This window comes from Stegastes partitus, unplaced genomic scaffold (assembly GCF_000690725.1).
Source record: "Stegastes partitus isolate 25-593 unplaced genomic scaffold, Stegastes_partitus-1.0.2 Scaffold285, whole genome shotgun sequence".
In the NCBI taxonomy this organism is placed as follows: domain Eukaryota; kingdom Metazoa; phylum Chordata; class Actinopteri; family Pomacentridae; genus Stegastes; species Stegastes partitus.
Window position 1 is genome coordinate 539361 of NW_007578016.1, and position 15600 is coordinate 554960.

General features: G+C 41.2%; 1 protein-coding gene across 4 annotated transcripts in view; it reads right to left on the minus strand.

The window, feature by feature from the left end:
* sec16a (SEC16 homolog A, endoplasmic reticulum export factor) overlaps positions 1-15372 on the minus strand; it is a 36688-nt gene extending 21316 nt beyond the window's left edge. For all 4 annotated transcript variants that reach the window (XM_008282783.1, XM_008282782.1, XM_008282781.1 and 1 more), the window contains exon 1: positions 15362-15372. The gene's annotated coding sequence lies outside the window, so the exon portion shown is untranslated. The remainder of the gene's footprint in view (positions 1-15361) is intronic.
* Positions 15373-15600: the final 228 nt, after the last annotated feature.

A 15600-nucleotide genomic window follows, 5' to 3' on the forward strand; every position in this document is an offset into this window, starting at 1 on the left:
AGACAGCAGGTGTTCATGCTCAGGTGTGCCACAAAAGAATCTAGACACAGTTTATACAGTAAAAACAACAGACAGTGTCAACAAGACAGAGTATGTGATAGTGGACCTGAAGAAGGAGAGAAGCCACCAACACTACGACTCACTGTGTATTAGGGTCAGAACCTTTAAGTTCCTCTGGATTCACACCTGTGAAAACTTCTGCTGAACCCAGCACATCACCCAGCTGACCAGGAAAGCACAGCAGAGGCTGTTCGTCCTGATGAGGCTGAGGACGTCATTTAGATGAGGTGCACTATTGAGACCATTCTCAGCAGTAGCATCATAGTTCGTCAAAAGAACACAACACAAGTGGGCTGGAAGCATCTGCAGAGACTGGCCACATCAATTTAACACATCAGAGGTACGACCCTCCCATCTCTACAGGATGTCTATCCGCAGACAGGGGCCAAAGACATCATCAGGGACCCCACCCACCTACAGTAACACCTCTTCACACTCCTGCTATCTCTGAAATGCAGAATCTCAAGGTTCAAGGACAGCTTCTAGGTCCAAGGCAACCGGGCTGATGACCATGGCACATGTTTTAAATGTTCTATATAAATAACAGTGGCTTGACTTGACTAAGATACACATTGACAACAAGTGCATATGTATGTGTGGCACATGCCAAAAGTTGTCAGTGCCTGAAAGGTTAGCGAAAGCTTTGTTAGGTCACTGAGAACAGATGTCATCAACCCAGGGGGACTATGTTTAAATGTGGCCACAGCTCAAAATAGCTCAAGAAAAAAAATAGAAATGTAGGGTATAGAAAACAGAAACAAATATATACAAACACAAATAAATTCAGTTATAAAACATGCACAGTAAACTAACCTAGACCACTGTGTTGAAATCAACCTTGCACATTGGTCTTATTCCAGAGCAAACATGTCGATTCAGTGTATTTAAAATTTAACCAACACATACATAAGTTGTTAATATGCACAATAACCATTATCAAGAATAATGTGCCAAGATGTATTTTTATCATCTATATAAATACATGCCATAATAATGAGTGGCATATAAATGACGTAATAAACATCATAAACATGAAATGACAGAAAACAAGAAAAAAGAAAAACAAAAGTGATACATAATAACAGATCATACAAAGATGCATGTGCATGAATAATAACAGGTATTAGTTCAATACTATTGCAAAGCTATACAATATATTGCCACAATTTCAGAGCACAGGCAGCTTGGACAGGGCATTTGTCCACTGGGGGGCGCTGTAATACCATTTTCTTATAATCCACTGGCTCATTGAACGTAAGCCATGCTGGTAACAGCTCCTGAAAGCAAAAGAAAAATTTCAGATAGCTGGATGTCATTGAGTTAAAATCATTAAAAATGTAAAATGTTGTGGCTTCAATACTATAAAGTTTGTTGTCTATCAGTGTATTGAAACAACCGGTCCCAGTTTCCACCAGAGGAAACACAAGAGAGTTCATATATAGGCTCAGTTTAGGATGTCAATGAAGATGTTGAGCATGGTCAGCTTGTAGGAATGGGCTGCTGAGTTGCTCGTAAAATGTCTTAATGGGATTTCTGGTGAATGAGAATGTGAAATATTTATAGAGTGTTTCTACAGATATGTGGAGTTAATATACCAAGTCAGAAGTACATGGATGTGTGAATGATGAGAAAGAAAACTCATCGAAAATCCTCTGGGACAAAAAAAAAAAAAGACAAAAAAAAATACAAATTGTCTACTCCTACTTTAGTTCTGATTTAAATTGAAATACCTCTTTGATAGGCATGTACTTCTGACTATATATCTAAAGCATGATTTATATTGCAGATTATTTATCAATGCGGGTATAGAATCAGATACACAGTCCTTTGACTAACACTGACAGTACAGATGCATACATGTAGACTTTGTGGTTTGATTTCTTTTTGTTAAAATGTGTGAATAATGTTGCTTCTAAATATATATACACACACTTTTCTATAATGTATATCAAAATCTAAAAAAAAAACAAAGGCATTACAGATGTTAGGATCTGTTATTGATTAGTAAACCAGCAACCTAGAATTATAAAACATAATATTCTGGAGTATGTTAAACTATTTTATTCTTAATATATGCATTACAAAAATCTTAAAGTTTGCACACAATCTCTTTAAATACTCAGTGATAAATAAATGCACAGGTCAGTACAGTTCCTCACTAGGAGGTGTGGAGTTTCGTGTAACAGCAGCTTTATATCGTACACATGCAAATCCCCTGTTTAGAAGGAAACGGAAAAGTCCACCATGGAAAATTTTGGACAAATTGCTCAAATGAGAGAAACCTTGCACTCTCAGCACAGTGTTTAAACACCCATGATACGAGTATACCTATGTTTTGTTCACACACCTCCCTTTCCCCCTACTTTCGCTCAGACTTGTCAACCGAAACCTGCCCTCCCACTAGACTGTGTCTGAAGACTACAGGCCACAGGGCAGGTTGGAACAGACCTTCACGTTTACACCTAAAACCCCCTGGCCCATCCTCGTGGTGCAGGGAGTGAAGTAATCCCAAGTTGCACCTGTGTGGAGCCTTAGCTGTGAAAACAGAATGCAGAACATAATAAATAACATAATAAATCTTACTGATGGAAAACATTGGAAAAGGGATTATTTTGTATTCTGTTTTTTTTTTCTGTTCTGCTGTCTTACACTTGTAAAATAAAACACAAATTAAACACAGAAAGGCAGTTAGAATGACAAGAGAGACTGTAGGCACCCATCAGTGGAAGCTAGTGTGTAAACAGATATGAAGACAAATACACTCAGTATGAATAAATGTTCCGCTCATTGATTTATGCTGTAATGCAAACGTTTGATAAATGAGTCTATGGTGTATATAAAATCCTAAATGTGCACCCAATTACACAATTCAGGGCACATAGAGCCTGCAGTGGCCCTTTAAGGTTCATATTATGGCATGAACTCACTCTGCTTTTCTCACACAAACAGACCACAGTAAACAACATGTGCAACCCCAGCAGTAAAGGCGCACCACAACCACAGACACCTCGCTCTCATTTTTGTGCATCTTCCCCTGTTTTATCCTTTCCTCAGCTTTATCGCTGCACTTATGACAAAGAACAAAAAACTATGCAAATTGCTGAAATTAGAATCTTAAAAGTAATTAAAGGAAACTTATTCCCACCTCCTAATTAGCTGCATGGTTGTATGGTTATAAAAGTGTAATTTTCTGATTTAGACAAGCTAATTAGGTTGTAAACATTATTTTGATGCGTAGCGTTGACATCATAATGTTGGTGATTACATCAACTTAGCATTGTGTGTAAATTAAACTTAGATTTCTGTGTTAACTCATTTAAAACTCAATTCAAGTTGAGGTAGATTAATGAAATTGGCTTAATAACTTCATATTTGTTAACTTAAGTTTAGGATTTCAAGTCTCGTTCCCTACTTAACATCGTTAAACAAGTTCAGATGGGTCAAAATGGAAATTAAAAACACCTTTGATTGTAGAGGAGAAACTATTTCTCCTCAGTCAGTGTAGTTTGTTGATTGAACAAACTTTATCATAACTCAAAAAGAGTGATGCAAACTAATGCTTTTGTTTTTGTTGAGCCCAAACAATATTTTTTTTCTAAAAGCGTAGATTCTCAAGTTAGAATATAAGTTATAAGCTGTAGAAACACCATGTTGCTCCTCATATTCAATATACACTCCGCACATGTCGTCATTTCATTACAGCTGGCCAATCAGCACTATTTGCGGCCGTCACTTCCTGTGGGTACACTGTGACACTCACAGTGTTTGTCCTCAGAGACTCCACCTACCCCGTCATTAAGGTCATGTTTGCGAGAAAGCCTAGAGAGTGGTTAATGTTTGGTTAACCACTGTCTAAACTCCTGATAAGCCCCTCAACATCAGCCTGAGCCCTGTGGTTTGTTAATGGTGCAGGGTCTCTAGATAATAGCGCAGGAGTGAGTTCATCCTTGCTGAGGCACGCAGGCTTGCATTCAGCTGTCCCGTTTGGCAGGTGTGTGATGGCTGAGATAGGAGTTAAGTACAGAGATATGTTCTGAATAGTCAGAGAGGAGAATAACAAATATTTAGGTCTAGACTACCATTGTCTTTCAGTGTCTAAAGTAAACTGAGTCAAACCTTAACCCTAAAGCTGAGTCAAAACCCTCAAACAGCCTGTTGAAGGGGCGTGCAAAGGGAGGATTGGACAAAATATCTTTACTAAAATGTCCTCACTCCGATGTTGCAAAACTCCAAACCGTTCTCACTAATTCGGCCACACAAGCACCCACACGTGCACTGTGTGATTAATAGAGTGATAGCAGAGATTGCATGGGCAGGTGTGGGCCTGGTTTAACACTGTGGGATGCAAAGATTAGGATGATGGTGGAACATCTCCTATCAGAGAATCTCTCACGTCCCTTCATAATACACCAGTGTTCTACTAAGAGCTTTGACTGCACAACAGGCCCATCACATTGCTCAATATTGCTCAATATTTGCACGGACGCAGCATTTGAGAACGAATCAAAACGAAACAGAGTTGGCCTAAAATATCTTGTTCAGAACCTGTAATTAGTGGTGGAAGAAATTCTCCACCTTACAAGATGCCTCATCAGCAAAAATAGAAATACAAACATCTAAAAGTATTACAAGTATAATTTCTGGAGTCAGAATCTTACTTAAGTTTTACCAAGATGAGCCTAAGTATTCATTATGCTACATGGTGGCACTTGCTATTGTTGCATTATCTAACCGTATAAAACATTCACTAATGCATATTATCAACATTTTGTGTTGCTGCTTGTTATTGTGCGGCTAATTTCAAGTATTTTATACAACATTGGGGAGTGGAATGATTTATTATAATGCTTAGAGGTTTTATATGTAAAGTAGAAGTTTGCAAAAATAACAAAAGGTGCCAGATAAATGTATTTGAGTAAAACATAGAATATCTCATTCCTCTGAAATGCTGTCGAGTTAAATATAAATTAGGAGAGAATGGAAATGCTCAAGAGGAGTATATATCTATAAACTGCCTCAATGGGCTTTATAAACTACAGGGTATATGACACATTTCCGGCCTCAGACTCTCAGGATCAGTTGCGTTATCACGTCTTTTCAGAATGGCAGCTTTCCTCTCATGAGAGTTTGAAATGGGTTTTGTGCCACCCTCCAGTCAGTCTTTGTTGAAAAACCCAAACAGCACTGATGCATCAGCACATCTCAAGAGGATATTTCTCAAAACTGATTCTGTCCTTTTCCCTTGTATACATTTTACTTGCACTAGCAAGTATCACAGATAACATTTGTGAAGCCTGTGAGGCGATGCGAACAAAGAACTACAGCATAAAGAATCACTGTATGTGCGTTAACAGAGAGAACTGATCAGCCAGCAGCCAACTGATGACACCATCGTCTAGCTGTTGAAAGCACCACCAGATGGGGACGTTGTTGCTCAGGGCAATAATGATGAGACAGTAATGAGTTCACCTGACTTTCCTGGAGACACGTGAAAAGTGTTGGAGTTAGGCGCCACGTATTAACACGAAGCGGGAAAGTTCAAGAAAAGCCCTTTGTTTGTAAAAGGTGTCCAGAGATTTCAGATTTCTTTCATTATTTGAAGTTGTTTTTGTGCATTTGTATGAGCATTGTTGAGGGTTTTGTTGAGTGAATGAAATAACAGCTTGAAGGGCTCCTATTAGATTACGTTAACAGCCCTGTATCACATTCAACCATCAATTAGGACTGGATGCAATTACAAAATAAGGGCTAATTTTGTTTTCCTGTTGATTACAGTGAGAGTTATGGGAAGAGACGATAGGAGTAGAAAGTAATGTTTTTACAAGTGGAAGATGGATTGTTTTACAAGCAGCAGAGGGAGAGACTGGAGGTGGGAGGGACAGGCAGAGCGGGGGAGTGTAGACGTCACATCTGTTCCTGCCACTCCCTTGGGGGCCTGGGAGCATGGGAACCTTCACCAGCACCAATGGTTGCAAGAGGCTTTGCAAAGTGCATTTCATTTATCAATTTAAAAGGTAAATGAAGTTATACAGGGGCCTGACTGCATTGTACTGGGCCAGTGAAAGATGAATGCTGCGAGCCTCGTTCCAGCAAGCATCCAGTCGTGAGATAAAATAAACTCAGCGTGGTTAGCCTTTGAGCAAGGAAAATAAGAGCATCTGTCATCAGAATTTCATGCATGTGGTGTGTTCAGTCTGTGTAAATACATCCAATAAAAGTATCTCTTGAATCTGGGGCTTCCTGTCTGCGGCTTGTGGCCTGCACCATGCTCGGTTTGCCAAGCAGGGTTTTGAGTTTCCCTCACTGTCATGTCCTGTGTTGGCCCCCCAGAATTGTGACCACCGCACTTTAATAAGCCATTTCACAGGGGTCAATTCCCCTTTCTCCACGGCGTCAGCTGGGTCGCCCCATTCACCCTCTTCACCCTTTCCTCACCCAGGCTCCCCCATTGGCATGTGTTCAACCCAGCGTTGTTTACTGGACGGAGCATTTAGAGGGGTTAGCGTTTCACCATGGCAGCTGTTGGCACCATGTGCCTCCCCCTCGGGCGGCTGGCCGACGGCACGCAGGCCACTGCTTCACACACCCTCCAGCATCCCCCTGAGGACCCTCCCCTCCCTCCGCTCGCCCCTTCGCTTGGCCTTGGTTGAAACCAGTAGCCTTGGTCGGGTATCAGATACCCATTTAATGTGAGGACAGTTCTGGTTTAATTGATGGCCTCACAGTCTACAGATAATGTAGCTTTAGCGTGGAGAGTGAAATTCAGTGTCAGCAAGGAGGACCTCTACTCTATATATACAGTATTAGACATGTTCAGGCCATATTCATTCAAGTGCAACAGCTAATGTCATGTCTGTCGTTGGCAGGATTAAGGGCTCCTGTCAAAACATTTTCCATGTCACCTCTTTCATTGATTGACTAGACAACTGTAACCACCAGTGGGAGTCAGGGACAACGCCAATGTAGAGTTTTACCTCAAGATCACATACGACAGAATCTGTTCTTTTTTTCGTGCCTGAAATGCACTTTAAACAAGTTTCGCACAGACATTCAGGATCTCCATAGGATGAATCCATATGATTTTGGTGATGGCCATACCTTTGCTCTATAAAGCCACCAACAGGCTGATATTTTTGGTCTTTAGTGTCATGTGCCCACAAGTATTTGATGGATTTCCATGACATTTGGTACAGACAATGTGCCTTGGTTGATATTTATAGGTTTCGAGAGAAATATCTCGACAGCTATTGCCTGGATTACTGCAAAATTGTGCACAGACTTTCATGTGTGTGGGGGCGGTGCAGTAGTGCAGTGGTTAGTGCTTCACAGCAGGAAGGTTCTGGGTTCAGCTGGGGCCCTTCTGTGTCGAATGTGGAAGGTTTCTGCAAGTGCTCTGGTTTCCTCCCGCAGTCCTAAAATGCGTATGGTCGGTTAACTGGTGATTCTAAATTAGCAATTGGGGTGAGTGTGAACGTGCATGGTTCTTTGTCTCTTCATGTTACATCTGTAAATGACTGGCGACCTACTCAGGGTGTATGCCACCTCTCGCCAAGTGGAAGGTCTTGAGGCCTCCACAACTGATCACAGGGTGAAGCAGGTATAATGTATAGCTGGATGGGATCATAAACTGTAATAACTTTGGGATCCCCTAAGCTTTCATCATGATTAGATCAAACTTTTAATTTGTCCAACACTTTGGTTTTTGAGCAAATATCTGCAATAAATCCAAATAAGCTCCCGTCCAATCAGCTTTATGTTGTTTAGCAAAGGCTAACGAACTAACATGCTAAACTAAGACCTGACTATTTTACTTCTAACACTACTCTGCAAAAACACATCCAAACATAGACATTAGCACGAGTCCAAAACTACTCCCTTGCTCACCTCCTCATGACTTACTGAGACACTCAATAATTAGTGCAAAAATACATTTCAACAAATTGAGAACGACTTACTAATCATTGTTTTGTATCGTCGTTGACGGCTTCAGATCTTTAAAATGTAAATTGTCGCATTTTGGAATTAAAAGCATACATTCTTAATGGCGCTCTAAAGAAGAAAGACATTCAGACACTGAAATAAATTGGCGGACAATAAATATAATGTATAGGATTAAAACTTCTTGTTCAGGAACATGAGAAGGAGGTGACACAAGGTCAACACATGAAGAGAAGACAAATCCTTTCTCTGTCAGTTTAAAATGTGAACAGATGATAAGATGAAAACAAAGTTACAAGGAGGATGAATTAAGAGCACAACTGATATGCTAAGATGTAGGCCGGAAAGGCAAAAGTATGTGACTTATTTCTCTGGCATTTACTTCTGCCAATCAGATGTGGCGAGCTAATCACCCAATAAACCAGTCAGCAATTTCTGGCTGACTAGTTGTCACCCTCTGCTGTGATTCAAGGTGACATGCAAGAGAGACACAAACAGACACATACTCTGAGATCCAAACATACTAGTGACGTCCCGCATTCGGCTCCCCCATCGTGACTGTTTCCCTGTGATTGGCAGACGGCTGTGTTTTTGGAGAGAGACGGGGGAGATTGTGAATGTCGGTAATCTCGTCCCACCCTGCCTCAGAGTGTAGTGAGTCTTGGGAGAGTGGTGCGGAGAAGCAAGGTCAGGGTGACAGTTGTCAGACCCCCATCCATACCATTTGGATGGAAAGTGATACCACAGACAGCTGAGGCTGCTTCTGTCACTCTCAGGGTTAATTTGGAGCGTCTTAACATTCACTTTGCTCTGGACGGATTTGTAATGAACGTGGAACTGGGGGGTAAATGGAAATCTCAGCATCTGTGTCTACTTTACCTCTCCCCTTTCTCCCTCGCGCACACATGCACGACAGTCAACATCTCGAGGCCGCAGAACAAATTCCTGAGGTTGTCTTGTAACCACAAAGTCATGCGGTGCCCATAACTCTTTCAATGATGGTCACTGGGGCATGGTCTGTCACTCTCCTTCATGCATCCCCCCCCGCACTCATGCACTCATGATTAGAGCCTCTTGGTGAATGTTTTCCTGCTTCACCAATCAGGCTGCGTATCAGGTGTGCCCGAAAATAAAAAGACTGGAACTGGAAAAAGGCTCTCAGGTCATCAGGCGTTTCATCTTCAAATAGTTTCACACTCGACTTCAGCACCAGCATGTGGATGCAAGGAGGTAAAAATGGAATAGAGGGAGCCAAAGCATGTTAATTAGTGACACTGCAGTAAACAACGACTCTACAGTTTCGCTGCAGATGATGTTTTTTTTGTAAAAGGCAAGATTATGTGTCCCATTTGCATCATATTTCATGACTGAACAGAAAAGTGCAGGTGCATTAATGATGATGTTCGTTATTAAAAAGGTTCTTCCAGCTCATCACAACTTTGATGTTGTTTTTTGTTTTTTTAGCCATGATAGCCACATAGTTCCTGAGACAGCTTTGTTGGTTGGTCCATCATTTTGGTCAAGACTGCAATTTTTTATGGATTTTGGAGAAATTTTGTAAAGAAATTCAGCGTTCCCAGAGGATGAATCATTTACTTTTCATCTAGTATCACCAGCTGATCACAATTTTGACTCATTTAGAAGAATATCCTCACATGAACAGACAAATTCACACAAATTGTGATGCAAACATTTGCCTCACCTTTAATTTGGATAACTTTAAGCCTTAACACAATAATCAGGACAGTTTAAGCCTCAGTGCAGTTGTAATCAATAGGAACATTAGAGACAAAAAAAATGTTTCTAACAGGCTGTAAACGTGCTTTTTTCTGCTGTAAAGTTGGATATTTTTAACATGGAGGTCAATGGGAATCGACTTGCTTTTGGAGTCAGCCTCAATTGAAGGACCTGCAGTTTCTAATCCTTCTGTTTGGGTTTCTGTTGCTGAGCCTTACTGTAAAACTTATTGCACAAATATATTTTCAGGTATGCTTATTCTTTTTATCACTGCATAAAGTAGTCTAGATGCCTTTCTGAGTGTCTCCTACCCTGTGGATCCTCGTTGTTGCTGTCCAGATCTCTCTGTTTGGACGTTCTAATTGGTTCACTTGACAATTGACATTGTATAAATACCCTTTGTGTACCCAAAAACTTGGCCCGCTATCAGGGAGAAAGCATGCTGGTATCCATTAGTGTCCATTAGCATCGGTGATGTATGCGAAAGAGAGAGGCCATTATTCATCATCACGACTCTCTGTCTACAGTGTGGCACCAAAACTAGTGTTTGATTAGTTATGACAGAGAAGAAAAACTAAGCTGCACTCAAAGCACTTTTAAGACTAATACACAGTCCAGTAGTGCACACCATAGGGTTATTGCAGAGAGTTTTGTTTAGCATTTGCACAGGTATATTCAGAAATTCACACACAGATGTCTGCGGAAACCTCACTTAATAAAGTCAACACAAGTTACAGAGACTGGAACCTGGAACTCATTTGTCTTTAGGGGGATGAAGGGGTGGAAGAATAATGGTGGTAGTGAGGTGATGGGGAGGGAGGATGGTGGTTGAATCTTCTTTCTCTCTGTTTGCCTCCTGTTTACATTCCACACCCCCAAAGCCCCTAACCAGAGCTCCAGCACCTAATCTCATCAGTAAATTTCCCGGCTGAACAAATATCTCCTCTCACACTTTGTCTTCATGTGCACACACACAAACAGGCACAACTTCAAGGCTCAGCTTTATGTCTTTGATGCCTTCAGCAGCAGATTCAAACTTTGGTTTACTTCTGCTCTCTGCTGTGGACGAGCAGCACGTCGGCAGGAAATGCACGAGGAGGTCGCATTCTCTGTTCTCTCTGTCTTTTTGTGTCAGCTGTCTGACTCTCACTCTCTTTTTCTCATCATTTGCTCTAACTCAAGAGCATAAGTGAGACCCGGTTACTTGCTGCAGTAGGGGAGGGAGGAGGAGGGGGTCAGGGATTGGTGTGATGGGTTCTCGGGGGCTGTGGGTTCAGCGGGATAACAAGTGTCTTTGTTCAGTGTCGCAGCATTTGGCTGGCAGGAGATGCACACTGACATGCTGGTCAAAGAGAGACCTTGGGGCACGATGGGGAGGTGGATGTGAAAGGCTGGGTGGACAGACAGATAGGCAGACAGACAGGGAATGCTATATGGCTTGCTGGTGAGCCCACAGAACAGAGCACAGACTTCCAACTGTGCAACCCCGACCCATTCGTGCAACTATTAAGGTTCGGATCAGTGGGCCTGTAAAGACCAACTGCCTGGCCTGCTGCACTGCTCCAGTCTTCGGCCAAGGCAATGTCCCTCCATAGAGGCCTTGAGTGTTTGCTTAGTGGAGCAGCAAATCTAATTTATGTTCTTTTTTGGTGATTTGCTGATACAGGTGATTTCTGTACTAGGTCCTATGTGTGTACGCTTTTGTCTTCTATTTTTGTGAGGACTAATTTGACTTTGGAACCCCGGAGCGGGGGATGTCTTCTGGTCATTCCTCGGTATGGGACAAACCTTTGAGGCCAGTCCATGGCTTATCTGTGGCTGACGCAGACTGCGCCAGATGCACATGCGGGTCCGTGCATAGTATATCACGAACATGTCTGCCTGTTGCAGATGGTTTCATGTGACTTTGCACTCTTTACAGGAGTATAACACTGGCACTTTATTATAGAAGCTGAGGTATGCCAAGCACGGTGAGCAGACATAGCACAGGATTTCTGGAGACTTTAGAACTTCCTACTATGTTGGGGTACCGTCAATGGAAAGAATGCTTAAATGAAAACCCCTCCAAAGTCCAGCAGCAACTACTTCAAATACATCTCTTTTAACGACGCATTTTAAATGTGTGATCTCCTTGTATAGTCATTCCTCAAAACAAGCATTTGTTTTAAGCACCATTTATTTTCCTGGCACTTGCAAAGCAGATAGTCCATACAGTCGGTCACACTATCTGGGCCACCGATTTCCGTGTGGACCCTTGAAGACTTTGGTGAAAGACGAAATTTACATCACACGCAGCCTTGTGATCTCTCATCAATATGCAGAAGCTGAAAGCAGGGATTGGCTTTTCACTCCTGAACACTCACTGGGCTGAATACATGACAAGTGAACATTTTGTCACTTTTTAAAGTGACATTTAAAAATGTTTCACACCATTACGAATCAAGTTATGCATTGTTTGAAAGCACAACTCCTGATTCCGACAGTATAAACCATTTAAAGATATCAGTATCAGAGCCACAATATCAACAGCAGTAGCTCCTTACTTTGTTATAAGAGAGCATTCACACTAGTACACAACAGTAGTTTCTCACCTTTTCTGTCATGTATAGGGGAAGTTACTTGCTGAATCTGAGTAAGTACATTACTTTTATCCTAAACAAAATGCTTCCAAGCTTTGTTTTAGCAACAACAACAACAAAAAAGGTGGTGAATATTAAAAGGTCTAAGGACAAATTAAAAGGCCTAAAATTAGAATGTTTATATCAGCTTGGGTTAGGGTTACTCATCATATTGGGTAACGTTAGCATAAGACAATGCTTTATGCCAATGAGGTCCTCACAAGTATAGAAGTACGTGTGTGTGTCTCTTTCCCCAGTTGTCCTTTCTTTCACGAGCTTGTGAATTAGAGCCCATTTCCTGCACTGTTCTCACTCTGGGCCATATAGGTGGGGGAGGACCCTGAAAAGGTACGTCTACATGGACAGCACAGGGCCGCCACCTTCCTGCCTCCCATTGTCCTGCTGCAGCAAATATGCGAGCACACAAACACATACATGCCGCCGCCTATACTTAGGTGGACATTACAAGATCCCAAATCTACCCTGTTAAATTAATATTTTAGCCTGATGACTGGACATGTTCGGCGTGCATCAACAGTGCATCATGCTAAATGTTTATTTTTGCTAAGTGGGTCCTTACTGTCGACTCATGCTCTCACCTGGATAATAAGCTGGGCTTTGTTTGCTGACCTGCCACTGGGGATTAGCCGTGATCCACATGTGGCAAAGTGCTTGATCTGTAACACTCTTCTCATTACTGAGTGTCTGGGCTTGTTCGACATTTGCATGACTTGAGGCTTGTCAAAAAAAAGTGAATGTGAAGGCCATCAGCAGAAGGTGATAATTGGGACACCTGAGGACCTCTGCTGTCTGATCCTGGACCGTGATGCTCCAGAGAGGACAAAAACAAACAGAGGCTCCACACCACAGGGGAGACAATGCTCCCCTGATAAAGTGACACTTCTCCGATCGCTTATCTTTCAAATCATCAACAAAGGGTTTGTTTTCCCACAAACGGCAGCCAGTTCAGTCCAAGCCCTTCAGTCAATCGTAAATCAGGCTGGCAAAGACAAAGGCGTGAACTACTTTCAGCTACAGTTGATTAAACACAAAGCCATTGTTTTCTCAAGGAACAAAATTACATGACAGACTTTTAAATTGTGTCTTTAAATGAGAAAATCTTACCATTGCATCACTTAAAAACCAGAGTTGTGGCTACATTGAACCATATACATATAAGTTATCAACATGTTATGCCTGCATGTGATGTGAAGTATCTTAAAATGAAGTGATTTTTACCCTCTTTTTAAACTTTTTTTTAAATATAACTTTAAAATATGTAGTGTGCATGAATGATGGAAAGAAATACAAGTTAATAAAATGCTGTGTGAAGCAACAATACAGATTCTGTTGAAATAACATCATAATAACACAACATTCACAAATAATATAAACTTAAATGTCAACTACTCTGTATTAATATCAGGTTAATATTCAACGTATTGATTTTATTTTATTCTTCAGTTGCAAGAAAATGTCCAGGAAGCTCAGAAGAGTAAAAAAACAACTTTACAGGGATATCAGAAGGATTCGACACACAATTGATTTAATGAGGAAGTCTACACTTTTATAATTAAATATATATATATATTTTTTAAAATCAAAAATCCTTATTCCTGGTTCAGTATGTTGCTTAATTATACAATTTTAAATTTTTCTTTTATTTTTTATCCTTACAGATCTGTGGTATTTTTTTTCCTAAGTGAAAGTACCAATGCAGCAATGTCAACAAAAGGTGAAAATACTGGTTTGGTCCCTCTGACTGATACATTATTATACAATATGGTAGAGTTGCTAACAACCTGAAATGCAACCCTGACTAAACATAGCTTTTTGTCTCAGAAGCCAAAAAGATTGGAATTGATCTGTTTAATCTTTAACAATGTGTTGCAATTTAAAAGCTTGTTGTGTTATTCATTGTGTTAAATCTGTTTCTTAAAAGTAGCTAGTAACTAAATCTCTCCAGTAAATGTAGTGGAGTAGAAAGGACAACATTCCCTTTAAAAATGTAAAAAAGTAAAATACCAGTGCTCTAAAACTGTACTTGAGTACATTTACTTAGTTACTTTCCATCACTGGTCAAAGGGTCCAGTCTGATGTTGTCTTAAATGCACGTTTACAGGAAATTACTGGCTACTGAGCTGCACTGCTTTCACAGTGTATCCTGTAATTCTATAGCAGCAGTTGTATTACAATAATCGCATGACACAGTTGACCCTGAAGTCACAGTGCACAGTCGTCATCCTACTACAATACCCACTTGCTGTGAAAGTAGTACAACAAGTAGTCTGTAATTTACGGCCACATATTTCACAGTGACGATAATCACGTCAAATTTAGGTGAAGGAAGGAACTAGTGAGATTGCTCGGTACTCCTGTGTCACTGGGCTTTTTTGAGACTTTGTTGCAGCTGGTTGGATGTGAACCAACAGTAATATCTCCGGCTCTGGTCAGGCTGTGAGGTCTGATAGTAAGATGACATCATGTAGTCCTTGTCAGAGAGAGCCACGTCTTATCACAACCTCTGACCTCGCTTCATTCCTGCTCCCACAGAAGGAAGGAAGGGAGTCTCACTTGACGGAACTGCAATGTGCACCAGGTCTGATTCCGCAGCCCCCCGAGCAGTCAGGGTTCATACGGCCCCATTTATGATTAATCTCAGAGAAATCACCCTGTTTTCTTGCACTTTGTATCGACCTCTCTAAGTTTTGTTGCTATATTAAGCTTCGATAGAGTTTGTTTTCCCAGCTTTGGGTCTTCCCCTCTCCAAACCTTGTGAATCCATTGCAGAGCATTTTCTCATGGCCTGCAATTTATCCCCAAACAAATAAGTATCTCAAGTCAGACAGAGCTGGACAAGCAAAAACAGAAGCTCCAGTTTCATGACAGATAAAAGTCAACACGCTCTGCCAGCGTTTCTTTAAAATCAGCACTTTGTGATTTAAAGACCCAGCCACACCTTTACTACGTGTAGTGGGGCTGCAGGAGGGCAAGTGTTAACATCATACCCTGACTTAAGCTGAGCGTGTGCCTGATAGATTTGACATTTCTCACGGTGGGTCAGGTGTTTGCTATTATCCTGCTGCATGCCCGTACGTATCTCCTTTATTTCATGCATCCAACAGATTCCCTCAACGCTTCGCATTTGCTTTCTTGTTGCGCAATAAATTTGTAGCTGATTACTCACACTCCTTCTTTCTTTTCCCTGTCTTCCCGGTGTTTCCCACACTTTGCGCACCTCGAGAGA